The following is a 27,668-nucleotide window of genomic DNA, read 5'->3' as shown; positions in this document are numbered from 1 at the left end:
AGGCTTTGGGTAGTCAGGAGGTGAGTCACTCGTGCAGTATTCCTAGCCTCTGATCTGCTCTTAGATTCATGTGGCGAGTCCAGTTGATGTTCTGGTCAATGAACACTCCTCCAACTACACCCCCCCCCCCCACCATCACTACCACCAGAATATTGATAGTGGGGGAGTTTAGTGATGAGAATGCTGCAGAATACAAAGTGGTTATATTGTTTCTTATTGATGGCAGTCATTGTCTGAATTTATGTGGTGCAAATGTTACTTGCCACTTGCCAGCCCAAGCCTGGATATTGCTTTTGGAATGGACTGCTTCCATATCTGAACATTTGCGAATGGAGGTAAACATTGTGCAGTCATCATAGAATATCCCCAATTCTACCTTATGATGGAAGGAAGGTCATTGTTCAAGCGTCTGAAGATGTTTGGACCGAGGACATTATCCTAAGGGACTACAGCAGAGATGTTCTGGAGCTGAGATGACTGGCCTCCAACAACAATGACCATCTTCCTATCTGTCAGGTATGACTCCAATAATGGAGTGTTGGCCCGCGATACCGTTTTTGCTTGGGGTCCTTGATGTCACATTTGGCAGAATGCAGCCTTGATGTCAAGGGCTGGAATTCAGTTCCTTTTTCTATGTTTGAACCAAGGCTGTGACGAGGTCAGGAACTGAGTGTCTCTGGCAAAACCCAAACTGTGCGTCACTGAGCAGGTTAGTTTTGAGCAAGTGCGGTTTGATAGCACTGTTGATGACACCTTCCATCATTTTACTGATGATAGTGAGTAGACCGATAAGGCTGTATTTGGACGGGTCGAATTTGTCCTGCGTTTTATGTACAGAACACAATTGAGCAGTTTTTCCCCATTGTCGGTTGGTCAACATACTGGAACAGCTTGGCTAGGGGAGCGGGATGTTCTGGATCACAAGTCTTCAGGACTATTGCCAGCATGTTATCAGGGCCTATAGTCTTTGCAGTATTCAGTGCCTTCAACCATTTCTTGATATCAGTTAATCGAATTTGCTGAAGGCTGCTATCTGTAATGATGGGGACCACCGGAGGAGGCCAAAATGGATCACCCAATCAAAACGTCTGACTGAAGATTGCAACGAAAGCTTCAGCCTTATATTTTGCACTGTTGTGCGGGGCTCTTCCATCATTGAGGTTGGGGATATTTGTGGAGACTCCTACTCTGGTGAGTTGTTTAATCGTCAGCCACCCTTCAGGATCAGATTAGCAGGACTGCAGAGATTAATTCTGATGCATTCGTTCTGTGATCGCTAAGCTCTGTCTGTCCCTTGCTGTTTATGCTATCTGGCACGCAAGTATTACTGTTTGGAAGCTTCAGCTGATGAACATTTTATCTTTATATATTCCTGGTTCTGCTCCTGGCATGCCCTCCTGCATTCTCCATTGAACCAGGTTTAATCCTCTGGATTGATGGTAATGATTGAGTGGGGGACATGCTGGGCAGTGATGTTACAGATTGTGCTGGAGTGTAGTTCTGCTGCTATTGATGGTCCACAGTGTCTTATGGACGGTTAGTCTTGAGTTGCTAGATCTGCTGAAAGTCTGTGTCATTTAGCATGGTGATAGTACCACACAACACAATAGAGCTTATGGAGACAATAGACTTTGTCTCCACAAGGAACGTGTGGTGGTCACTTTTACCGATACTGTCATGGACATATACATCTGCAGTGGTAGGTTGGTAAGGACGAGGTCAGGTATGTTTTTTTACCCTCTCGTTCATTGCCTCAACACCTTCTGCAGACCCAATCTAGTAGCTATGTCCTTAGGAGCCGACCAGCGTGATCAGTCGTACTGCTGCCAAACCACTCTTGACAGTCAACTTTGACATCCCCCAGCCAGAATACACTTTGTGCCCTTGCCACAGTCAATGTTTTCACCAAGTGTTGTTTAACATGGAGAAAGACTGATTCAGCTGAGGAACGACGTTACGTGGTAATCAGTGAGAGACCCCTTTGCCCATGTTAATTTCTGTTGTTTCTGTAAGGTATGATTCCGTGAGTATGGCTATGTCAGGCTGTTGCTTAACTAGTCTGTAAGGCAATTGTTCCAATGTTGGCACTTGACTTCAGACGTCGGTAAGGAAGACTTTTCAGGTTCTACAGTGATGTTTCTAATGTTGACTTTTCTGTTGCCCATTTCGATGCCAGGTGGTCCATCCGGTTTCATTTGTTTGAAACTTTGTAGCGATTGGTACAACTAAATGACTCATTAGACCTTTACAGGGGGCGATTGAGAGTCAATGACATTGCTTTGGGTCTGGATTTGCATGTCAGATTCCTTCATTGCAGGATATTAGTGAACCAGATGGATTCTTCGGACAATTGGCAATGATTTCATTCTCATCAGTAGATTCTTAATTCCAGGAATATTTTTACATTATTGAATTGAATTGCCACCATCTGCAGTGGCGGGATTCAACCCGGATCCACAGAACAGGAGCTGATTTTTCCGGATTGATAATCTATCGGTAATACCATTAGATCTACTTAGAACCACATGTTTTACTCAGCTGCCATTTCTTGTGTTGCCCTGTTTTTCATTCATTGCTCATGTTATTCTGGAATCTCATCCTTCATTAAATCCTGATTGAAATACACAGTCATGAACACCTTCTCGACTGCTCGAATTTCATTCAGTCTGTTTTGTTTGAACAGACATTTCAAGGCAGCTGTACACCAGAGAAGAGCAGGAAAAGATAATAGGTGATAGTGCACTGTACCTGTCACTGGACCAGCATGCCTGTCCAGGAAGTATTTATTGTGGGTCAGAGAACCTCAATTATTATGGAGTGGATGGAGGCTAATCAGCCCATTGTGGAGTCACAAGCTCTCCAACTGCACAATTGGAGATCGAGAGAGTGTGTGAAGAGAGATTGTGTGAGAGAGAAATAAACAGAGAGAAAGCAAGTGAAGGGAGATAAACTGAGAGCGGAGAGAAGGGGGAGCGACTGACTGAGTGCGAGAGGAAGAGGTGTTAGATGAGGGTGAAGTCAGATAGATCAGAAGACTGCATTACGGTAGGTAAATATGGACAGACAGAAGTTAGAAGCTTTATTTAGAAATTCCTCTGGACGGCAAGCCCTTTGTCTGGGCGCCGTACACTGTGAGCACTGTGCTGATACTGGCTGTCATCCCAAATAATTTATTTCCAACAATATCACAGAGCTGGGTTACTGACAGCTAAACAGAACCCATTCGGCCAATAGATTGGTTCCATAGAAAAAGCATAGTTTTTAAATACACTGTGCCAAGAGCAGCAGAAAATGATAACCATCACCCCGCCTCCACGACTCCCCCACCCCTCCCCCGCCCACACCGATACTGTATGAGAGACTAGGCCAGAGAATCTCTGTGAGGGTACTCACTGACAGAGATGAAATTACGATCTTAGTTGTGGGTCAAATAATGATTGATAAAGTTTGCATACCACTTTCCTAGTGATGTAATTCACATTTCACTTTATATAGCTCAATATCAGGAGTGTATTTTAACAATCTTATCTCTTTGTACTTTGGTGTGTGCAGAAAATCATTTTGTTTCTTTATTTTATATTGCATAAACGCATTTCATTAATATTATCTCTGCTCATTCTTCATTGTAGGTATACTCTTGAATCCGTTCTTCATATGAGTTTAAAAGAGTTACATTGCAGTTCTGGTAACTGGGGAACATCACTGTCCCTCCGCCCAATCTAAAATGCCATGACCCCCAGCCCTCTCCATCTTCTGTCTTTTCCCCGGTATCATAATCACAATGTAATTGAAGTCCATTAAATGACACTTCATGACATCGATAACATCAAGAGAATGACCCACGCCTGCTCTCTGATCCTGGAATAACAATCTGAACTGTGTTTGTCATGTGCAATTCTCTGTAAACGTATCCATGCTGTTTGTTTGTTGTAACCCACGATGTTTTGGCACAATTTGCTATCAGATCATGGATGATAGTTGTTTTCTCAATGTTTTACAGATATTGCAATGACTGATCAGTAGTTACGGGATTTATTTCTGTATTTATGATCAGAGAAGCATGTTTATGTTCCGTTAAACTTCTGGCATTACTTCCATATCCAAGGCTGACTGAATGATTACACACAATCAATCTGCCATCTTCAACATTCCTTCCTTCAGTCATACCCATATCACACCCAGAATGCATAAATGTTCAACGTTATTTTGAATTTTAATAAAGTAGCATTGAATTCAAAGGGGTTAACTGGAGCTATCTGTTCAGCCATTGTAATGATGTCAGTCTCCATGGATCGTATGCGTCCCTAGAGAGTTTCTCTCTTCTATCAATAAGGGAATGCTTTCAGTGTTTTATACCATGGTGTGAGCGGGAGCATGTCCAACAGCAATAAGAGGGATTAGCAGCTTCAGAGAGAAGGGCAGGAGAGCTGAAAATCTAGGAACATTAGACTGGAATGTTCCAACAATGGACAGAGGTTTATCCGAAGGTCTTTACTGGCTTTCACAGCCTTGGATATCATTAGCATAGCGGATTGAAGATGTACTGATGGTTATTCAAGCTGGTTACTATCCTATCCTTGCTATAGTTGGTGTTCCTGGTAAGTCACTCTGTCTGTTTATTGAACTGGTCTGAACTGAATAGATGCTGATGAAATGCAGATTTTGTAAAGGTGCAAGCCGCCGTATTCAGCTCCAATCAAATTTCCATTCCTTAGAAATTAAAACTAGCAAATTATTATTTACAAATTACTCACTAGTATGCGAGGGTAAAACACACTGTTCTCAGCCTCTTTGATTCATTTTCTCCTGCAAAGTGTACATCTTCATCTCCTCCCCACATACCAGTCCTGTCCATTATCACCGTAAAGACGTCCCAGTCTCCTCCTCAGCCTCAGTTCAATTCCTGATTAAACAATCGTTTGTTCCTTTTTTTAATTCCAGATGCATCTGTTTCAAGTCCCTTCTAACCACGTGTCCATTACAGAATAATTGCACTTCAGATGTTTAACTTGTCCTCTGCACAAAATCTGAAGGATGGGCAGACTGTGTAAAAGTGGGTCACGTCATTGGCTTGTATTCTAGAGCCACAGAATAATGATCTGTTGATGTCGACTTGCCTTATGCCCATTAGAGAAGGCAGTGAGTCATCCTTCTCTGGTCAAGTTTCTGTTTAACTGCAAACCCACGGCAATTTGCTTTACTATTTATTATCCTGTGGAACCGCTGAAACAGCCACTCCGTTCAAGATCGGCATAACATCCTGGCCTGACCATGGCTACACACATCCCGTGAGGGCAGAACAAAAGGAATAGTAGCTCCCTTCCTCTGCCTGCATCCCATATTCCAACGGCTCATTTCCATTAATGTAGGTAGCCATTCACTATTTTAGATGTATCCTTTGTGATTGAGTCTCTTCCAAGAGTGATGTCCATCTCCATGGTCACCTCTGGTGCTGGTTCATTATTAATGCTGACCTCCAGATGTAAGGATGTTTTTAAATTCTACATCCGCGGCAGTGCATTGTAAATGAATTGTTTCCTGTGTCACACAAAAGAATTGGAGCCAACTAAGTGAGGGAAAGGAATTATTGTGATCAAACCTGAGAGTGTTGTTGAGGCAGTATTTGGGGTATTGTGGGCAGATTTTCTTTCCTTTATACGGAGTGATCTCCTTATCACAGAGAGAGTGAAGAGGAGTTCTACCAGATTAACCCCTGGGATGATGGCACCATGAGGAGTGACTGAAGGTTGATCTGTAGCGCTGTGAGAGAATAAGAGGTGATTGCATTGAATCCTGAGAGGGATGGACAATCACTCCTTATATTCTAAACAGTCAATGAGAAGGTGATAAATTCCATGCCTGCTATTTCACTCAGGATGCATGATTCGGAATATTTTAAGTGTCTGGGCGGATGTTACGCCCACCCACCCCAACCCCTACTCCCCATTGAGAGAGATGGAGAGGTCCAAGTTTTGAATAAACTCTCCCCACATTAATACAGTGCAGTTGGTGTGTGATCCTGTACTGAATGTTATATTATCCACCACCCTGACAGCAGCCACATTACCTTCACTCTAAAACAGTTGACTATTTCCAACAGTTTCTGACCTTCATGAAGAACATGAAAAGATCTTCTCAGAGATGCAAGGTACTTCCTTCAGGTTTAGACCAGAAGACTATAAGACACTGGAGCATAAATTAGGACAGTTAGCCCATCGGGTCTGCTCCGTCATTCAATCATCGCTGATAGGTTTCTCAAACCCATTCTCCGACCTTCTCTCCATAATCTTTGATCTCCTGGATAATCATAAACTATCGATCTCCGTCTCAAATATACTCAATGACCTGCCCCCACAGCCTTCTGTGGCAATAAATTTCAAAGTTTCGCCATTCTATTGTTAAATACCTGTCTCCTTATCACTTTTCTAAAAGGTGTTCCCTTTCACCTAAGACTGTGCCCTCGGATTCTAATCCAATGGAAACATCTTATCAACACCCACTCTCTCCAGGTCATTCAGTATCCTGTCTATTTCACATTCCCTCTCATCCTTTCAAACTTTATCAAGTATGGACCCGGAGTACTCAAACATTCCTCATGCAATCAGCTTTTCTTTCCTATGACCATTCTCGTGAAAATCTTCTGAACACGCTCCAGGACCAGTACATCCTTCCTGAGGTATGGAGCTCAAAAATGAGCACAATACTCCAAATGTGGTCTGACCAGAGCAGGATACATTCAGTTCTTATATTCAATTTTTCTCGTAGTAAATGCTCCCAATCATAATTGCAAATACTCTCCTAAATGCGGCCTCAACCTGCAAGCTGACCTTGAGAGAACCCTGCACTGGAACTCCCAAGTCCCTTTGCACTTCAGATTTCTGAATTTTCTCGCCATTTGGAAAATAGACTATGCCTCTATTCTTCGTGCTAAAGTGCATGGCCTCACACTTTCCAACGATGGAATACATCTGACGATCTCTTTATCTGACCAAATCCTTGTTCAGCCTCTCCGCTTCCTCAATATGGCCTGTCCATCTGCCTATCTTTGTATCGTCTGCAAACCCAGCCAGAATGCCCTCAATTCCCTCATCTAGATTGTTAATGTAACAAGTAAAAAGTTATGATTCCAACACAGAGCATTCTGGATCACCACTTGTCCCCGGCTGCCATCCTGAGAAGTACACTCTTATCCTCACTCTCTGCTTTCTGCCAGACAGATAAGCTTCTATCCATGCCACTACCTCGCCTCTAACAGCACGGGCACTTATCATACTCAGTAATCTCCTGTGTGACACCTTGTCAAAGGCCTTCTTGAATTCCAGATGGATAACATCCAATGGCTGTGCTTGGTAGAGCCTGCTAATTTCCTCTTCAAAGAATTTCAATAGATTTGTTAGGCATGAACCTCCCTTGATGAAATCATGCCGACCTTGCCCTATTTTACCAAACACTTTCAAGTATTCAGAAACTTCATCCTTCACAATGGATTCCAGGATCTTATCCATGACAGAGGTTAAACTATTCATGGTGGGTTTTTTTTTGTCTTTTTCCTTACTCCCTTGTTAAAAAGGGGTGTCACGTTAGTGGGTTTCCGATGGTCTGGGATCGTTCCTTACTCTAGTGATTCCTGAAAGATCATCATGATTGCCTCCACTCCCTCTTCAGTATCTTCCTTATAACACTGGGATGTAGTCCATCTGGTCAAGGCTATTTACCCACCTACGGACCATTACATTTTTTATCTAGCATGTTCTCCATGGTGGGGGCCATCATACTCAGCTCTGGCTCCACAATATCTTAAATGTTTAAGGTACTACTCGTGCCTTCCACCATGAAAACTGACGCAAAGTAATTATTCAGTACTTTTTCCATTTTCTCGTTCCCCACTACCATCTCTCCAGTCTCATTTTCCAGCAATCCAATGTTCATTTTTGCCGCTCTTTTATACTTTATATATCGAAAGAAACTGTTACAATCTTCCTTTATATTACTGGCTAGCTTACCCCCACATGTAATAATCTTCCTCCTTATTTTATTTCGTTTGCCCTCTGTTTTGCCTTTGTATGTTTTCCAATCCTCAGGTTTCCCACTGCATTTTGTAACATTATATCATTTCTCTTTTGCTTTTATGCTATACCTGACTTCCCTAGTCAGCGATGGTTGTCCCATCCTCCCTATACAAGTCTCTTTTTCCTCGGGATAAATCTCTGCTGTATCCTGAATTACTCCAAAAATCTCCTGCCATTGCTTTTCCACTGTCTTTCCTGCTGGGCCCGTCTCCCAGTCAATTCTACCCAGCTCCTCACTCATGTCTGTGCAATTGCCTTTATTCAGCTGTAATACCGTTACTTCTGATTCTATCTTCTCCATCTGAAACTGCAGAGTAAATTCAATCATATTATGATCACTGTCACCTTAAGCTCCCCTCATCTAATCTGCCTGCACAAGCTGCTCCAAAAGCCATCTCGTAGACTTTCCACAAATTCCTTTTCCTGCCAACCACTATCAATCTGAATTCCCAGTCCATCTGTAAAATAAAATCCCACATGATCACTGTAACTTTGCCTTTCCTACATATCTTTCCAGCTCCGGTTGTATCTTACACCCCAGCTCCCTGTATATAATTCCAACTGCATTTTTTCACTTTTTTGATTCCTCAATTCTACCGACACAGATTCTACACCATCTGACCTTATTACATTTCTTATTATTGATCATTGATTCGATTCCAATCTTAACACTGAGACAACTCTATCTCTCTGCCCACCTGCCTATCTTTTCGGCAGGATGAATATCCTTGAATATTCAGTTCCCAATCCGGATCCTCTTGCAGCAATGTCACTGTAATGCCCACTATGTCGTACCTGCCAATTTATGGATGAGTTACGTTATTCCTTATACTGCATGCTTTCTGATATAATAGTTCAGTCCTGTATTACCCGTCGCTCTTCTCATTGTCATTTGTTTGTCCAGCCGTTGGTACCTACACGGACCCTGACCACTGGATCATTCCCCTCCCCCTCCAAGTTCTGCAACACAGATGATATATCCCAAACCCGAGCACCATGTAGGCAACACAACCTTCAGGACTCTTAATCCCGATCACGGAGAACAGTATCTATGCTTTTAACTATACTATTTCCAATTATTCAGCAATGGCCAGCATGGTGACACAGTAATGCTGCCTCACAGTGCTAGGGACATGGGTTCATTTCTAATCTATGCACCCTGTCTGTGTGGACTTTGTAGATTCACCCGTGTCTGCATTGGGAGCATTAACTCTTTTTTACTCTCCACAGTACGTCTCTGTGTTTGCTTCAGATTTCTACCATCTGCAGCATTTTTGCTTTTGTTCGATGGAGAAATGCAGCAAATGTGACAGGTGTTTGTAAAAGCAGCCGTGGTTCGCCGGTTCCTCTGGGTCTTTAGGAATCTTGCCCGGCCACTTGTCTTAGTGAAGTGTCCCTGGATGCCCATTCCATCTGTCTCAGTTCCCGTAGTCCATCTTCACTACATGCAGCCGTCACTTATGCCATCCCTGGGACTCCCCACATCCCATTGCCTGGCACTAGATACTCCCTTCGCAGGACTGTGCACACAACGACACTGGGAACTTTCTGACCCGCTGGGGATGCTGGGTAAAGACCCTGCCATTGAAAAGAACAGAATAACTAGAATCCAATTGAATAGCAAAGCTGAGTAAACAGGCGGAATCATATCCATCTGCTCTGACGTTTTCTAATCTTCTGTTTATCCTCGTCCATCTGCAAATAGATGGTCCATATGTACGCCTTGTCAAACAGGTTTGGTGGCGGGGATAGATATCAGATCGGTGGTCATTGGACTGATTCATGGTCTCACTTTCCTGACGTCACACTTAAGTTTTATTGTCAAGTCTATCCAGTTTTAAAAAAAGGCCTTGTTGGAGTTGTGCTGAAAGGATATTTGAATTCTAGAGACATTAGAATATGCGACGTGCGAATGAGGTACGGAATCGTAAGGTAACACAGCTAATTACACGATCAAAGAACTGGCAGAGGAAGCAGCACTTCCGATATGTGGATCATTGGGATTCCTGAGTCGGGAGGATATACACAAAAAGGACGGGATGAACCTGAACTGACAGCAATTTATGAAATGTGGATTATTGGGATTCATAGGTCAGTATGATACACACAAGAAGGACGGGATGCACTTGAACTGATAACATTCTCCGATATGTGGATCATTGGGATTCCCGGTTGATAGGATATAAACAAGATGGACGGGATGGACTTGAACTGGCAGCAACCTCCTGGCAGGCAGCTTTGCTATCGTCCTTTACGAGGGTTTAAACCTATGTGTGGCGGTGGTGGGGGAGGGGTGTGTGGTACCACAGCAGTAGGTCCACAGGTACAGTGACTGAGGAGGAGTTGGAGACTAATCCCAGTCCAGCTAAGACCAACAAAACACAACAGTATAGTGAACACAATGGCCTGGCAGTCTGAAGTGTGCTGATTTTAATATGAGGAATCTGCTTGTTTGAACAGATATTTCGATATCGCTGCATGTCAGAAAATAGAATGAGATAATGGTTAATTGCCCACTGTGTCCTTCACTGGACCAGCTTGTCTCTCCAGGCACCAAAACTTGTTACTGTGGGTCAGAGAACTTCAGAATTAATACAACACAGAAGGAGGCCATTCAGCCCACCATGTGTCCATGAGCTCTCCAACCTGACAACTTGGAAATAGAGGGAATGATTGGAGCTAGACTGAGAGGGAGAGAAATAAACAGAGAGAAAGTCAGTGAAGTGAGATAAACAGAGTGAAAACATGAGCGACAGAGTGAGTGAGAGCAAGGGGTGTCAGACGAATGTGAAGTTAGATCAGGAGACAGCATGAGGAGAAATACACAGAAACTTTTCTTAGAATCCCTCACAGACTGTAAGCCCTTTGTCTGGTGCCATGCCCTGTGAGCACCATAATGATACTGGCTGTCATCCCAGATCATTTATCGCCAATAACATCCCAGAGCTGAGTTGCTGACAGCTAAACACAATCCAATAGACCAATAGATTGGTTCCAGGGAGAAGGTGGATTAATTTATATATTCTGGGCCAACAGGAACTTGTAGCCCCTGTAGACACTGCGTGAGAGGCAGGGTGGAATCTCAGTGAAAGGAATCACTGGCAGAGGGGAAATCAGGATCTCAGCTCTGGGTCAAATAATGATTGATAAAGTTTCCACACCACTTCCATGGTTTTGTAATTCACATTATAATTGATATAGCTCCACATAGTAAGTATATTTTAACAATATCGTCTTTTTGTAGTTTTCATATTTTGGGATGTACAGAAATGCTTTTTTATCTTTGTATTTTGTGTTGAATAAACACATTTTATTATTGAGGAAGAAAGGACCTGCTCCGATGGCACAGTGGTCATCTGAACCTTGCTGAGACCAAGTCCGAGTGAATCCTAACCGGGGCTGCAGACAGAGCTTTAAACTGATTAGGTGTGTGTGTGTGTGTGTGTGTGTGTGTGTGTGTGTGTGTGTGTGTGTGTGTGTGTGTGTGTGTGTGTGTGTGTGTGTGTGTGTGTGTGTGTGTGTGTGTGTGTGTGTGTGTGTGTGTGTGTGTGTGTGTTGGGTGGGGGTGCAGTTATAAGGTTTAATTAGAAAAGCCGAATTAAAAGAGGATGCAAAAGTACAGAACTCAGTAGAGGTTATTAAAATCTCCAGCACTGGCACAAATAGGATAGAGCATCTGGAAATGTTTAACATATCAATCTTCAGGCGCACTGCACAAATGAATGACAATGAGAAGAGGGACGGTCAATGCAGGACTGAAGAGGTTACAACTGAATGCATGCTGTATAAGGAATAAGGTAAATCAGCTTGTGGCGCAGAATTAAATCAGCAGGTAAGAAGCGATGGCCATCACAGAGATGTGGCTGCAAGGGGATCTGAATATTTACGGATATTTATCCTATCGAAAAGATAGGCAGGTGGGCAGAGGGAGTGGATTTGCATTGTTAGTAAGAAATGAGGTTAAATCAATAGTAAGAAAGGAAGTAAGGCAGATGGTGTAGAATCTGCGTGGGTAGAATTGAGGAACCACAAAAGTAAGACAACCACAGTTGAAGTCTTGTACAGGGCTCCAAGAGTAGTCAGGAGCTGGGGCACAAGTTACACCAGGAGATAGAAAAGATGTGTAGGAAAGGCAAAGTACAGTAATCATGGGTGATTTCAGTATGCAGGGGAACTGGGAACATTAGATTAGTAATGGTTCACAAGAAAAAGAATTTTAGGAATGTTTATGAGATGGCTTTTTGGATCAACTTCTGGTGGAGCCCACTCGGGAACAGATGATACTGGATTTAATGACGCAGGATTCGTAATGGAGATTGGGGGAAGGTAAATTTCGGAAGCAATGATCAGAACATGGTTGAATTTATTCTGCAATTGGGAGAGAGAAGATAGAATCAGAGGTAACAGTATTTCAGCTGGCTAAAGGCAACTACAGAGGCATCAGGGAGAAGCTGGGTAGAATTGACTGGGGGAGTGGTCAAGCAACAAAAAACAGGGGAACAGCAATGGCAGCAGATTCCAAGATTAATTCAGGAGTCACAGCAGCGATTCTTGCCGAGGAATAGAGGCATGGTACAGGGAAGATGAGGAAGTCAGGGCTGACCTCGGAAGTCAGGGATTGCATACAAGCAAAAGAGCAAGCGTATAATGTGGTGAGGGGCAGTGGGAAACTAGAGAATTGTGAAACTTACAAAGACTAACAGAGGGCAAAAAAAGGACAGAGAAGATTAGATATGGAGATAAGCTAACCAGTAATACAAAGGAGACTGTAAGAGGATCTTTAGATATATAAAGTGCAAAAGAGAGGCAAAAGTGAATATGGACCACTTGAAAATGATGCTGGAGAGACAGTAGTGGAAAACAAAGAAATGAATGAGGAACTTTGCATCAATGTTCATGGTGGAAGACACGAGTAATTTCCCAAAAATTGAAGAGAGTGAGAGGGCAGAGCTGGTATGGTGGTCATCACCATGGAGAACATGCTAGAAAACAGAACGGCCTGAATTTGGATAAATCACCCGAACCATCTGGACTACACCCAGCATTGTAAGGGAGATAGCTGAAGAGGTAGTGAAAGCGAAAGTGGTAATCTTTCAGGAATAACTAAAATCAGGAATGGCTGGAAAATTGCTAACGTGACACACCATTTCATAAGGGAGTTAGGCAGAAGATGGAAAATTACAGACTGATTAGCCTAACCTTGTTTGTGGGTGACATCCTGGAATCCATCGTGAAGGATGGGATTTCTGAATACTTGAATTTAGCAAAATAGTCCAAAGTCAGCATTGTTTCATCAATGGGAGGTCATGCCCAACTGGAATACTTTGAGGGAGTAACGAGCAGATTTGACCAAAGAGAACCAGTAGATGTTATCCACCTGCTTCTATAAAATCCTTTGATAAGGTGGCACGCAGGAGGCTGTTGAAAAAGATTAGTGCCCCTGGTGTTACAAGCAAGGTGCTAGCTTGGATAGATGCATGGCTGTCTGACAGAAAGCAGAAAGTGGAGATAAAAGTGTCCTTCTCAGGATGGCATCCAGTGACAACTGGTATTCCTCAAGACTCAGTGTTGGGACCACAAAATTCGCTTTGTGCATTAATGGTCTACATGAAGGAACTGAGTACATTCTGACTAAGTTTTCAAACAGTGCAAAGATGGAATAGAGGGATAGGTAGCACCGAAGAGATGGTTTGGCTGCAGGAGGGTGCAGTAGCACCCTCTAGCAACCCTTCTGATGCTCGGCTTCCAGACCACCAACCTCAAGATACAACGCATCATCCTCCGCCATTTTTGCCACCAACAGTAAGACCACACCACCAGAGATATACTTCCCTCCCCAACCGTATCAGCATTCTACTGAGACCATTTCCTTCACGACTCCCTCGTTAATTCACGCGTCCCCCCACCCACACCCCAACAAGCCACCTTCCACTCCTAGCACCTTCCCTTGCCATTGCAAGAGGTATGAAACCTGTGCCAACAACTTCCTCCTCACCTCAATCCAAGGCCCAAAACGATTCTTCCACATCAGGCAGAGAAGATCCTGTGCATCCAAACACCTCATCTACTCTGTCCATTGCTCCTGGTCTCCTCTACACTGGGGATACAGGACGTCAACTTGCAGAACGGTTCAGGGAACACTCTCCGTCACATACCCAACAACCCCATTTCTCTGTGGCTGAATACTTCGCCTCTCCCACCACACCTCAAAGGACATGCAAGTTCTTGGCTTCCTCCAATGCCACATTCTCACCATGATTCGTCTGGAGGAAGAGCGCGTCGTCTTCCACCTTGGAACCCTTCAACCACATGGTATCCAGCGCAATGTCACCAGTTTCCTCATCTCCTCTCCCTCCACCTTATCCCAGATCTAACCCTCCAACTGAGCACCGCCTGTTGAACTGTCCTACCTGTCTATCTTCCTTCCCATCTATCCACTCCACCTTCCACTCTCATCACTCACCTCCATTTAGCCATCGCCTTCCAAGCTACCTTCCTCCCACCCGCTCCCATTCATCTCTCAACCCCTTTCCGCCCACCCACTTCATTCCCGATAAAGGTTTTATGTCTGAAATGTCGAATATCGTGCTCCTCAGAGTCCGTCTGACAGGCTGTGCTTTTCTAGCACCACATTTTTTGACTCTGATCTCCAGCATCTGTGGTCCTCACTTTCTCCTGTTAGAGGAGTGAGCAAAGAAGTGGCAGGTGGAGTATAACGTGGGCAAGTGTTAGGTCATGCAGTTAGCCAGGAAAAATAATGGCATGGAACATTTTCTAAATGGCGAGCTAGTTCAGAAGACTCGGGGGTGGGGCTGGGGTGGGGTGGTAGTCCAAGGATCTTGAAAGGTAAACCTGCTTGTTATCAGCAGTTGGGAAGGCAAATAAAATGATTCCATTTATCTCAAGAAGGCTTGAATATAAATGTAGGGATGTACTTCTGAGGCTTTATAAGGTTTTGGTCAGGCTGCAGTTGGATTATTGAGCACAGTTTTGGGTCCCATATCTCAGGAAGGATGTACTAGCCCTGGAGCATTTTCCGATAAGATTCACAAAAGTGGTCCCAGGCATGAAAAACTGAACATATGAAGAACATCGGAGGGTTCTGAGTCTATATTTGAGAGAGTTCAGAAGAATGTTAGGAGTTCTAATTGAAACTTATAGAATATTGAATGACATGAACAGAGTGGATTTGGGGAAGATATTTGCAATGGAGGGGAGACTAGGACCCGAGGGGACAGAGTGAAGAGAAGACCTTTTCAAACACAGATTAAGATGATCCTCTTCAGCCAGAGAGTGGTGAATCTAGGGTATGCACTACCACAGAAGGCTGTCGAGGCCAGGTCATTGAGTATATATAAGAGCAAGACAGATAGGTTCTTGATTGTAAATGGGATGAAGGGTTACAGATAGAAAATGGAAGAATGGTGTTGAGAAGCTTAACAGCCATCATTGAATGGCGGAGCAGGCTCAATGAGCTGAATGGCCAAATTTCTGCTCCAATGTATTCTGGTCGTATGGTTAATATTGGATCTCCTCACTCCTCATTGGAGATGTATCCTGGAATTTGATTTTCTTATGATTTCTAACGAGTAACATCCCAAAACTGATGACTGGGAAATATCATGTTCCCTCCCTCCAGTCTCTGCAGCCGTGACCCCAATAACATAATCACACTGAAATTGAAAACCAATGCATGGTACTTAATCACAGTTGATTGACATCGACAACATTAACAGCATGACACTCACATGCCCTCTCTGATCCTCGACTAACCATCTGAATTGTGTGTCATATCATATTCTCTGCTAACACCTCGATGCCATTTGTCTGTTATACCTCATGTTGTTGAAGGCACATTTGCCTGTCAGATTATGGACTAGAAAATTCTCTCCATATTTTACTGACATTATAATCACTGATCAGTAGTTACAGATTGTAAGATTCCATTTATAAACGGAGAAACTTGTTTATATTCTGACAATCCTTTGACATTACTCCCATATCCAAGGCAGATTGAATGATTACACGCAATCAATCTACCATCTCCAATATTCCTTCTCTCCGCCACCCCCACATATCCCAAGCTAAATGAGTAAATTTTAAACGTTGTTTTGAATTTTAATAAAATCAATATTGAACTCAAAGTGGTTAAATTGAATTATTTGTTCAGTGACTGTGATTAATATAAATCTCCGTGGATCCTAATTATCCCAGTGGAGAGTTTCCATCGTTGAAAGATAAATGGGCTCTGTTCAATGTGCTATCCCATAGTGTGAGTAGGAGCATCACTTACAGCACTAACAGGGATCAGCAGCTCGAGAGAGAGGGAGAGGAGAAATCAGAATCTGAGAACATTAGACAGGAACGTTACAATAATAGTTCATAATCTGAGGACAATGGAAAAGAATGCTCCAACAATGGATCCGAATCTGAGAACATTAGACTGGAATGTTCAAACGATGGACAAGAGTTTATCCCAGGGTCTTTACTGGCTTTCTCAGCCTTGGATATCATTAGCATATCGGATCCAGGATATCCTTTGGATTATTCAAGGTGGTTACTATCCCATTCTCGCGATAGTTGGTGTTCCTGGTAAGTCATTTTATTTGTCTACTAAACTGGGTTGAACTGAATTTCGGCTTTTGATATGTACATTTTGGAAAGTGCAAGTCAATATCTTCAGTTCCAAACAAAAATTCATTTCCTTATATATTATAACAATCAAACTACTATTTATAAATTACTCACTGATATACGAGAAGGAACCAGACTCTTCTCAAACTCCATAATCCATTTTGTCCTTCACAGGTTTACATCTCCATGTCCTCCCCACTCACCAATCCTGTCCAATACCACCGCCATGATATCCCAGTCTCGTCCTCAGTCTCAGTGCAATATCTGAATAAACCATTTGTGCCTTTGTTCAATCCGGATGCAACAGTTTCACGTTCCTAGTAACCATGTCCGTCACTAAATAATTGCTGTTGAGAATGTTTAACTTGTTCTCTGCACATCAGGGAAAACAGTTTATAGTGGTCAAGCCATTGACTCATAATCTAGAGCCACAGAATAATGGTCTGTTGATATCTCATGCAGGAAATTGGGGAGTTTAAATGCAACCATTATCGTTTTTATAAAAACCAATCCGCTTGCCTCAAGACCTTTAAGGAAGTCAATGTGTCATGATTCCCTCCTCAGGTTTCCGTGCGACTTCTGTGATGAACACGTGGGTGTACTGTACCTTTTAGAGAATTAAAAGCCAACAATAACGACCTGACAGCATCAAGAGTTCTGAAAAATACATATAATGTAACGTTTGGTCGAACAACCCGATTAGCTCATTGTCTCGAAACAAATTCAGCAAAACATTTTAAATTATACTCCAAAATATCCACCTCCAACCAAGTTTTAATTTATTATATTGACAATCTTAACAGCCAATGATACCATCCAATAGTTTGGTGGTACAAGACCATGGAAAATTGAAAAATTGAGAGAAGAACGGCCAAGCTACCAGCATACAAAGACTGCCTGTAACATAGCTTTCCTATAAGTACCTTTAACTGGTGAAGCAGAGTCCCCAAGAAGAAAAGAAGACAGGAAAATGGAGAAGAACTAAAAGCTTCCTGGTTTTGAGATAAGCAGTTTTGTTTTGTATATCTTAATTAGGAGTCTTGTCGACCTAGTATTGTGGAGGGGAATGATCAAAGACAGGTTAGAGGAAGAAGTTGTAAATAGTCGTTCGTTTATTATTCTCTGTTATACTTTAAGAAATAAAGTTGTTATATTTTACTTTAAATAAATTTGGACTCTAGAATTATCACAGATTACTGCATGATAAATCTTTTCTCTGTTGCTGGTTTTAATTAAACAGGAAGGTTTATCCTGTGTTGTGACACTACAAACCCAAAGCTATGCGTTTTACTCTTTCAGTACTGTGGAACAGTTGAACCAGCCACTCAGTTCAAGATCTGCATAACATGCTGACCTGACCAGGGCTTCATACATCCTGGGAGAGAAGAATAAAGGTAAAGATAGCTCCCTTTCTCTGCCTGTTTTCTGTATTGCTACATCTCATTTCCATTCAGGTACGTGATCATCCCCTATTTTAGGTGTATACAATCTCATTGAAATTCTCCCAGACAGTGATGCACATCTCCATAGGAATCTCTGGTGCTGGCTTTATTGATGCTGAAGTACAGATCTAAGGCATTTATAAATTCCATGTCAGTCGTTGTGCATGGAGAAGGAATGGCTTTTTGTGGCACATGAAATAAATGGCGATGTCTAAATGAGAGAAAAGATGTTTTTGACAATCCCTGAGAGTGTTGTTGAGACAGTATTTTGGGTACTGTGGATAGTCTTTATCTAAAGTTTCACCAGACTAATCCCTGGGATGATGACACCATGAGCAGTGAGTGAAACTCAGTGAGAGAATAAGAGGTGATTGCATTGAACCTTAAGGGGGATGGACAATCACCCATGATGTTCTAAACAGACACTGATACAGTGATAAGTTCCATTGTTTTTTTCACTCAGATTACATGATTTCGATATTTTAAGAGCCTCTGAGAACGTTCGACCCAACCACCCCCACTCCCTATTTCAACTGAGACAGAGAGAGAAAGAGAGGAGAGAGAGAGGGGTGGGGGGGGGGGGTGGTTTCAGGCTTTTGAATAAATTCTCCCAACGTTAATACAGTTCAATTGGTGCGTGATCCTGCCATGAACGCCATGTTATCCATAATCCCGACAGCAGCAACAGTACCTTTGTTATAAAAGTGTTATCTCTTTCCAGCATTATAGAGAGAAGGAAAGTCTTTTTTTATGCCACAGGAAAGAAACGGAGATGTCTACGAGGAAAAAGAGTTATTGTGATCATCGCTGAGAGTGTTGTTGAGGCAGTATTTGTGACACTGTGGACAGACTTTCTCTCCTTTATAAGGAATGATCGCCTTGCCACAGAGAGAGTGCAATGGAGCTTCTCCAGACTAATCCCTGGGATTATGGTACCATGAGGAGACAGTGAAGATTAATCTCTGGCGTTGTGACAGAATGAGAGGTGATTGCATTGAAATTTGAGGGGGAGGGACAGTCACTCACGATGTTCTAAATGGACACTGATACGGTGAAATATTCCATGGCTTCTTTTTTACTCGGGTTACATGATTGTCGATAGTTTAAGAGCCTCTGAGAATATTCCCCTCACTCCACACCCAATCCCCATGTCGCATGAGAAAGACAGCGGGCCAGTCTTTGAATAAACTCTCCCCACATTAATACAGTGGATTTGGTCTATGGTCCTGCACTAAAAGTCTCGTTATCCGCAATCCCTACAGCAGCCACAATACCTTCATGCTAAAACAGTTAACTATTCCCACCAGATTCTGATCTCCATGGAGAACATGGGTGTGTCTTCTCGGCGATGGAAGATGCCTCCTTGAGACTTAGCACAAATCATTTGTCTTCCCTCCTCACTGCCAGCAAACTATGTTAAAGCAACACACGTTCTACAAACAATGGAACCATGATTAACATCATGGAGTCCTCTATCAGTGCAGTCTCGTTTTCATTGGTTTGTCATGTTGGAACATCAATGACCCCTTCATGTTCCGTATAACTGCCTCGTAGGGATGAATAGACACCTCCTGGTCCCATGGAACAGGGTTAAGGGTCTGATTGGGCTCTGCCTGATCCTGTTTAACATCTCGATGCACTGAACAGACCACTTTCCTTCCTGTGTAACAGGCAGAAGTATTGAATGTGCTGTCACTCTTCCTGTTCCTGAATGCTAGCTCATACCCGTGTGCAACCAGCTGGAGATGCTGAATGAGCTCCTCTTTTAACTGTGGAAATGTGCAGTGTCTGGCCGTGCTGTTACATAAATGTTACCGACAGTTTAACAGCACAAACCGGAATGCTGTCCGGTTCTTGCTGCACATGGACACAGAATGGTTCAGGAGCTGATGGGGGACAAAATGTTCTGAACATTCTGTGATCTTCAGTCATCATAACTGCTTCAGATCTTATGATGGGAAAATACATTGATGGAGCAGCTGAAGATGTTTGTGCTGAGGGGGCTAACCCGAGGATCTCCTGCAGAGATGTCCTGGGACTGAGAAGATTGTTGGCAACTGACCCCAAACCTCTTTATTTGTGTTCTGAAAGACCCCGGCCAGTGGAAAGGTTACACCTGATCCACATTCAGATCAAATAAGTCGGTAGTCCCGATGCCATCCTCAGACAAATACTGCCGTGGTATCAAAGCCATTCGCTCTTTCCTGAGCCCCTGTGTTCGCCTCTTGTCCATATCAACAGGTGTTGGTGTATGAAAAGGGAGGGCTTTCCTCTCACCGAAGGTAATCCCTGTCAGGAATTATCTGGGCGAGAGAGTTAGGGGAGCTTTATCTCTGAAAGCATTTAAGGAAGACATAGATGGATTTTTGACCTGTCAGAGAGCTAAGGGGTGAAGAATTGGGCATTAAAGAGGAGTTACTGTCAACAGTGGATCAGCCATGATGTTATGCAATGGCTTGATCATCCAAATTACCTGATGCTGTTCCTTTTGTCCTCATATTCAGTAATTGCAAAGTTAATGGCTGTAATTTTCCTGAATGTTCTTTTATTGAATGTTGCAAACAGAGAGGGTAAAGTATTTTGTGAGTTATCTCTGGTTGAAGTATGGGGACAGTATTCACGGTGATTCTGGGTCTATGATATCACCAACAAATGAACCACATGTTGCGGAGAGGAAATACTCTGTAAAGAGACCAGAAGCATCTGTGGAAACAAATAACATTTTCCAACCAACACTAAACCATGTGTGACAGTCTTGAGGGTCTGAATGAGATTCTGTATTACTGTTGACCAGGTATTTGGAGCAAGTAGCCTCCATCTGTTCCTTGCAGGAGATGTGAGGGGTTGAATAGATCATAGCAACACAGGACTGAGCAGCAGGAGTGGGCTATTAAATACTTTGTCACCGCTTCATATGCTTTTGCTCAAAGCAGCGCATTTCTGTCCGTATACCATTTTACGACATACCAAAACAAATTTGAATAAATGCAAACATCCAGGCACCACAATCCTCTGGGGAAGGGAATTTCCTTTTGAACAGCCCTTTTAGAAATTCTCATTTGTGTTCCAACAAATGTTGAAGGGTCACTATGTTCTTTTCCAGTCCAACTCCTCCACTGATTACACCCATCTTAAATGCAATCAGTTTAGTGAGGTGGCCAATGATTTAGGTCTCAGAGTAGGCCATATTCTTGAAAAATGTGAGGCACAGAAAGTTAAACTCATAACAAATGGTAAAATGATGGAGTGCCCCACAATCTTATTCTACCTTTGAAGTTATTCTGCTCACAAAAGCTACTGGTCGTGGGATTTCTTTCTGGAACAGTGGGATTTGGCTGAATTCCCTTCGTTTCTGGCAGTGGAGAGATTTCAATGAATCCTCACCAGGAATCCTTTACAAATGGTAAAGATGACGCAAGAATTTTATTGTCTCACACTTTGATATCTGGTGGAACAAAGTAAGAGAGAAGGGTCAATCGGCTGCTCCTTCTCAGACAGGGAACATTTTTCTCCCTCTCTGTGTTGGAACATACAATTTTGTCACTGAAAACCAAACTGGACCATGTGCGATCTCCTGGAGCAGTCTCTGGAAAACCTGATTCTGGATTATATGCAGGTGCGTCATTGCTCTTGTTGTACACAATTCCTTCCAATCGCAAAAAATGTCCCCACTTTATAATTTGCTGACATGCTTACATGTGTCTGTGTAATTTGTAAATATTGGTAGGTGTCTTCATAGTCTGTGTGTTAATATCAATGCATATTTTTCTTAAAGTTTGTTCTCTAGCTTTAGTCTCCCTGACAGGAGATAATATGCATCCAGCTGATACACTTTCCAGAAAGACATGGATGGTTCAATACTATTTCTCAGCTATGATCAAAACTGATAATCCCCCATAACAAAAGGCATTCCAGGAATGTGTAAAGGGAAACCTCTTTGAAAATCTTCGAAAATAATTATATATTTTTATTTTAGTTTAGGGGATCAATCCTGCACACAGTACATCAGGTGTGGTCTCAGCAATGCCCTGTACAGATGCAGTAAAACATTCCTGTAATTAAACCTGATACCTTTTGCCAAAAACAGCATCATTCCACTTACCTTCCAAATCACTTGCTGCATCTGACTTCATATGATTCATGTCGCAAGAACATGGAAACCTCCTGTATCGCAGAGTTCGGCAATCTCTCTCCATTTAAATTGTTTACCATTGTTTCAACCTTCATGCCAAATAGACAACTTACCGTGTGTTCCTTCTGCTGAAGGTTTGCTCACTCACCTTCCCTGCCTGTCTCACATTGCAGACTGACTAACTCCATTTGACGACACATTGAATGACCATCTTGGTGTACGAGCTAATTGAGCTCCAAGCCATTCCCTCCCCTTCCTCCAGATCTTTGATACAGATTGTTGATCATTGATGACCCCACAGTGATCCCTGAGGCACTCCATCAGTTAAAGCTTTGCAGCTTGAAAATAAACATTTATCTCTACTTCCTATTTCCTGTAGGGGCAGCTGCCCTATTTCTGTGTAGCAACTCAGGTGGGTTGAATGGTCTCCTCCTGGACTGTGTAGTGTAGTGAATGAGCTGAATTAATTCTATAATCCTGTGTAATTCCTTAGAGGGGCGGAATGGACTCCTCCTGTGTCATTGTAACGATACTGTCTGACAGAATAGAGTGGTCCCCAACCCTGTAACAGCATCGAGAAGTGGATTGAGGTAACAATACATGGGATAGGGGCAGAAGTTTGCCCATTCGGCTTCTCCATTCAGAATGTTCATGGCTGATCTGAGTGTGTCTGATCATCCATTTCCTGTGTGTTCCCAATAAACACTGACCCTTCTGTCCAGTAAAGATCAGTCGAGCTCAGCCTTGAATATCTTTAATAACCGAGTCTTCACTGCTCCCTGGGGATGAGGACAACACAGGTAACACAATACTAACGGAAAAGGGACGTCCTTATTTCATTGTGGGATTGTTATTTTCAAACTGTGTTAATTGAACATCAAATCACCACCTCTTTTCAGACATAAGGAGAGAATAATTAGGAATAATTTGGAACATAATCCATTCCGGAATCCAATCCTATCCCACATTCCCACTGACCCTTTCCATTCAAATACATATCGCACCCAGCCTCTGCTGCTGTCTCAGGAAGAGAAGACCTGATAGCATAATACCGCAGGAGCATTAAGGAAATGATCAGATTGAGGCCATTCAGTTTATTGATTCGGAACGTCCGTTCAATAATTTCTTATATGTTCCTCAACCACATTCTTCTGCCTTCTACTTAGAATCCTTGATCCTCTTACAAATCAATTGTGTCTTAATGACACTAGTGTCTGTGCCTCTGTGTATCTGTATGTGAGTGAGTATTTGTGCGTGTGTGTGTGTGTGTGCGCGCGCCTCTGTTTGTTTGTGTGTGTGTGTGTGTGTGTCCATGTGCTTATTATCTGTGAGTTTGCGTGTCTACATCAGTCTGTCTGTGTTTCAGCCAGTGTTTCAATCTGTATTTATGTCCACTTGTATGTGACTGCATATGTATTTGTGTGTTTTTAAGTGTATGTATACTATCTCCTGGTAAGTATTGTGTGTGTTCACCTATGTATTTCTGTGTCTGCTTCTCTGTGCAAGGAGGTATCTGCGTGTGTTTTTTTTTGAAGTATAAGGACTGTTGTTGGAACTGCCAGTGGGTTTAGTTTGAGAATGGTCTTTCACTGAACATTGATCCTTACCTGGTCAGTAGGACATGTATGTTTCAGATTCTCCACACGAGGCGTCCAGGTCCGCTCCAGCTCTTCAAGAGTTCTCCCCACATGGAGTTGGGGGAGGGGAGTGAGGTAACAGATATTGGGCACTCCACTAAGCGGCTTGGCCCTTTCTATCCTATTCAGGCTGTTTCTCCTCGAATGGGAGAAAGGGATGGAGTGGGACTGGGAATGGGTGACACGGCTGTATGTGCTGGTGTAGGTGGGGGGAGTTGTGAGGTGTCTGGAATGAGTCAGCCGACAGTTTTGAATCCATATAGTATGATTAGTTGCTGAATTCAAGAGTGAGAGTGGGAGTGCTTGAGCCTTATTTGGAGACAGAGCATGAACCTTGTTCGGTGTTAGGTGCTATAACAGATATACAGTGAGTGTGAGGGAGCAGAGAGTATATGGTAACTCTTATCCTAACAGAGCGAGGAAGATATTGTTGCTTGTCCAGTATTGTGGGACATTTCTTCAGATCATCTCAGCGTCGACGTGAGTATCCCTGAATGTCTTGTCCAAGACGGTCACTAATAACGACACAGACCTGTCCCTCAGCTTCCAGAGAATCAGTTTAGGTAGAGTTTACAGACAGCAAGGAGAAGCTAATATTGGTGTGTTATATATTGAAACCAAAACGGTAGCAGAAAATCTGAGCATCATGTGCTCTGGAAATTAGATAAGCAAGTTTTGTGGATACCGCAGTCTTATTGAATGGTCTCAAGTTGTATCTAAGCTGCGTTAACTATGACAGCTGAAGCAGTGAAAAACAAGTGCTGCAAGTGTATATGAGGTGGGTTGAAGAGTATGTTGTGAAGCAAAGTAGAGAGCAGGTTATTTTGGATTTGATGTTGTATGGCCAGAATGATGAATTATTAACCTTGGTCTGTAGCAGCTTTTAAGGGATAATGGCATTTATAAGATGCATTTTACAAGGTGTCTGTATACAATATAGAATGCTTAAATATTCTAGTCAAACATCATGGAAGACTGAAGGCTAGAGTGTCAAGACATCTTCAGTGAATTTGGAAAGTACAATATAACATTCAGTGGGAGACAAGCAATGGTTGTTAGAGCCATAGAGTACGACAGCACGGAGACAGGCTCATCATCCCAAACTGGTCCATTCCGACCCAAGTATCCATCCACGCTAACCCCATTTCCCTGCCATTGCCCCGTATCCTTCTAATCCTTTCCTATCCGTGTATTTGTTCAAATACCTTTTAAATCTTGTTAACGTATCCACCTCAACCACTTCTCATTCCATATGCATAACAGCCCCTGTGTTAAAAAGTTGTTCCACATGTTCCCTTTTATTCTGCCCCCTCTGACCTTACACTGATGCCCTCTAGTCTGTGATTACCAAACTCTAGGAAAAAAAGATTGTGTGCATTCACTCTATCCATGCCTGACATGATCTTATAAACCTCAATATGATTCCCCCCTCAGTCTCATGCACACAAAAGTAAAAAGTCCTAGTTTGTCCAACCTCTTTCTATAACTCAGACTATTGAGACCTTGGCAACATCCTTGTAATTTTTTCTGCACTCTTTCCAGTTTAGTAACATCCTTCCTATAGCAAAGTTAACAAAACTGAACATAACACTGCCAATATGGCCTCAACAGCATCCTGTATAACTGCAACATAACTCCCAAATTTCAATGCTCAGTGATATAAACCGATTAAGGCCAGTGTGCCAAAAACTCAATTCACTGTCTACCTCGGAATCAACTTTCAGAGAACCATGCACCTGAATTCCAAGATCCCTCTGACCCATTACACCCGTTAGGACCCAACCATTCACCATGAAACTCCAACCATGATTTGACTTTCTAAAGTGCAAGAACTTGCACTGATCAATATTAAAATCCATTTGCCATTTCCCAGCCACTTCTCCAGCTGATCAAGATACTGCTGTAATTTCTGAAATTTCTGATAACCTTCCTCACTCTCCATAATGCCGCTTGTTTTAGTGCCATCTTCAAACTTACAAATCATGCCTGTACATTTTCTTGTAAATTATAGATATATGTAATATGTAGTGGTCCCAGCATCAACTCCTGAGGCATTTCACTATTCACAGGCCTCCAGTCTGACCAGCATGTTTCCATTATTAATCTCTCCTTCCGACCATCAAGGCAATGTTGTACCTAAATTGCCAGCTCCCCTTCAATTCCATGTGATTGAACCTTCCAGAGCGGCGTACCAGGTGAAACCTTATGGAAGGCTTGATTGGAATCCGTCTAGACTACATATACCACCCTGACCTCCTAAATGTTGCTGGTCACTTTACCAAAGAACTCCAACAAAATTGTCAGTCATGATCTCCCTTGCACAAACTCCCGTGCCGAATTTGATGAAGAGCTTTTGCCCGAAACATCAATTTTCCTGCTCCTCGGATGCTGCCTGACCTGCTCGGCTTTTCCAGCATCATTCTAATCTTACTCCGAACCACACCCTGTCTTTCCAAATGCATGTATATTCAATTCTAAAATAACCTACCCACTAGCTTTTAGGATGACTGGTCTTGGAGTTCCCAGGTTTATCTTTGCAGCATTTCTTGAATACGGGCTCAGCATTCGCTACGCTCCAGTCATCCAGGACCTTACTCGTTGGCCTGCGATGATAGGAAAGAGCCAAGCAGTGCTCCTGCAATTTCTTCTCTATCCCCTGCTATCCTCCTGTGGTGTTCCTGAATATAACTGGTCAGGACCAGGAGTTTTTTTAGAAATAATGCAAAGTCTGAAACATACCAATGTTTGTCATCTTTATAAATGATCTAGAGGAGGGGCCTGAAAGCTGGGTGAGCAAGTTTGCGGATGACACAAAGGTCGGTGGAGTTGTGGACAGTGAAGAAGGATGTGGCAGGTTACAGCGGGATATAGATAGGTTGCAGAGCTGGGCAGAAAGGTGGCAGATGGAATTCAATGTAGCTAAGTGTGAAGTGATTCACTTTGGTAGGAGTAACAAGAAGATGGATTATTGGGCTAATGGTAGGCTACTTGGTAGTGTGGATGAGCAGAGGGATCTTGGTGTCCATATACGCATATCTCTGAAAGTTGCCACCCAGGTAAATAGTGCTGTGAGGAAGGCATATGGTGTACTGGGCTTTATTGGTAGAGGAATTGAGTTCCGGAGTCCTGAGGTCATGTTGCAGTTGTATAAGACAATGGTGCGGCCTCATCTGGAGTATTGTGCGCAGTTTTGGTCGCTATACTATAGGAAGGATGTGGAGGCATTGGAACGAGTGCAGAGGAGGTTTACCAGGATGTTGCCTGGCATGGTAGGACGATCTTATGAGGAAAGGCTGAGGCACTTGGGGCTGTTCTCATTGGAGAAAAGAAGGTTTAGGGGAGATTTGATAGAGGTTTATAAGATGATGAGGGGTTTAGATAGGGTTGACAGTGAGAACCTTTTTCCGCTAATGGAGTCAGCTGTTACTAGGGGACACAGCTTTAATTTAAGGGGTGGTCGGTATAGGACAGATGTTAGGGGTAGATTCTTTACACAGCGGGTTGTGAGTTCATGGAATGCCCTGCCAGTAGCAGTGGTGGACTCTCCTTCTTTATGGTCATTTAAGCAGGCATTGGATAGTCATATGGAAGTTATTGGGCTAGTGTAGGTTAGGTAGGATTTGGTCGGCGCAACATCGAGGGCCGAAGGGCCTGTACTGCGCTGTATTTTTCTATGTTCTATGTTCTATGTTCATACGTCTATTTATTTCAAGTACAAACACCAAAGAGTGAGAAAGTGACTCAATGATGGTGA

The sequence above is a fragment of the Hemiscyllium ocellatum genome, unplaced genomic scaffold (genome assembly GCF_020745735.1).
Source record: "Hemiscyllium ocellatum isolate sHemOce1 unplaced genomic scaffold, sHemOce1.pat.X.cur. scaffold_198_pat_ctg1, whole genome shotgun sequence".
NCBI lineage: Eukaryota > Metazoa > Chordata > Chondrichthyes > Orectolobiformes > Hemiscylliidae > Hemiscyllium > Hemiscyllium ocellatum.
Note: the sequence above shows the minus strand (reverse complement) of the source record.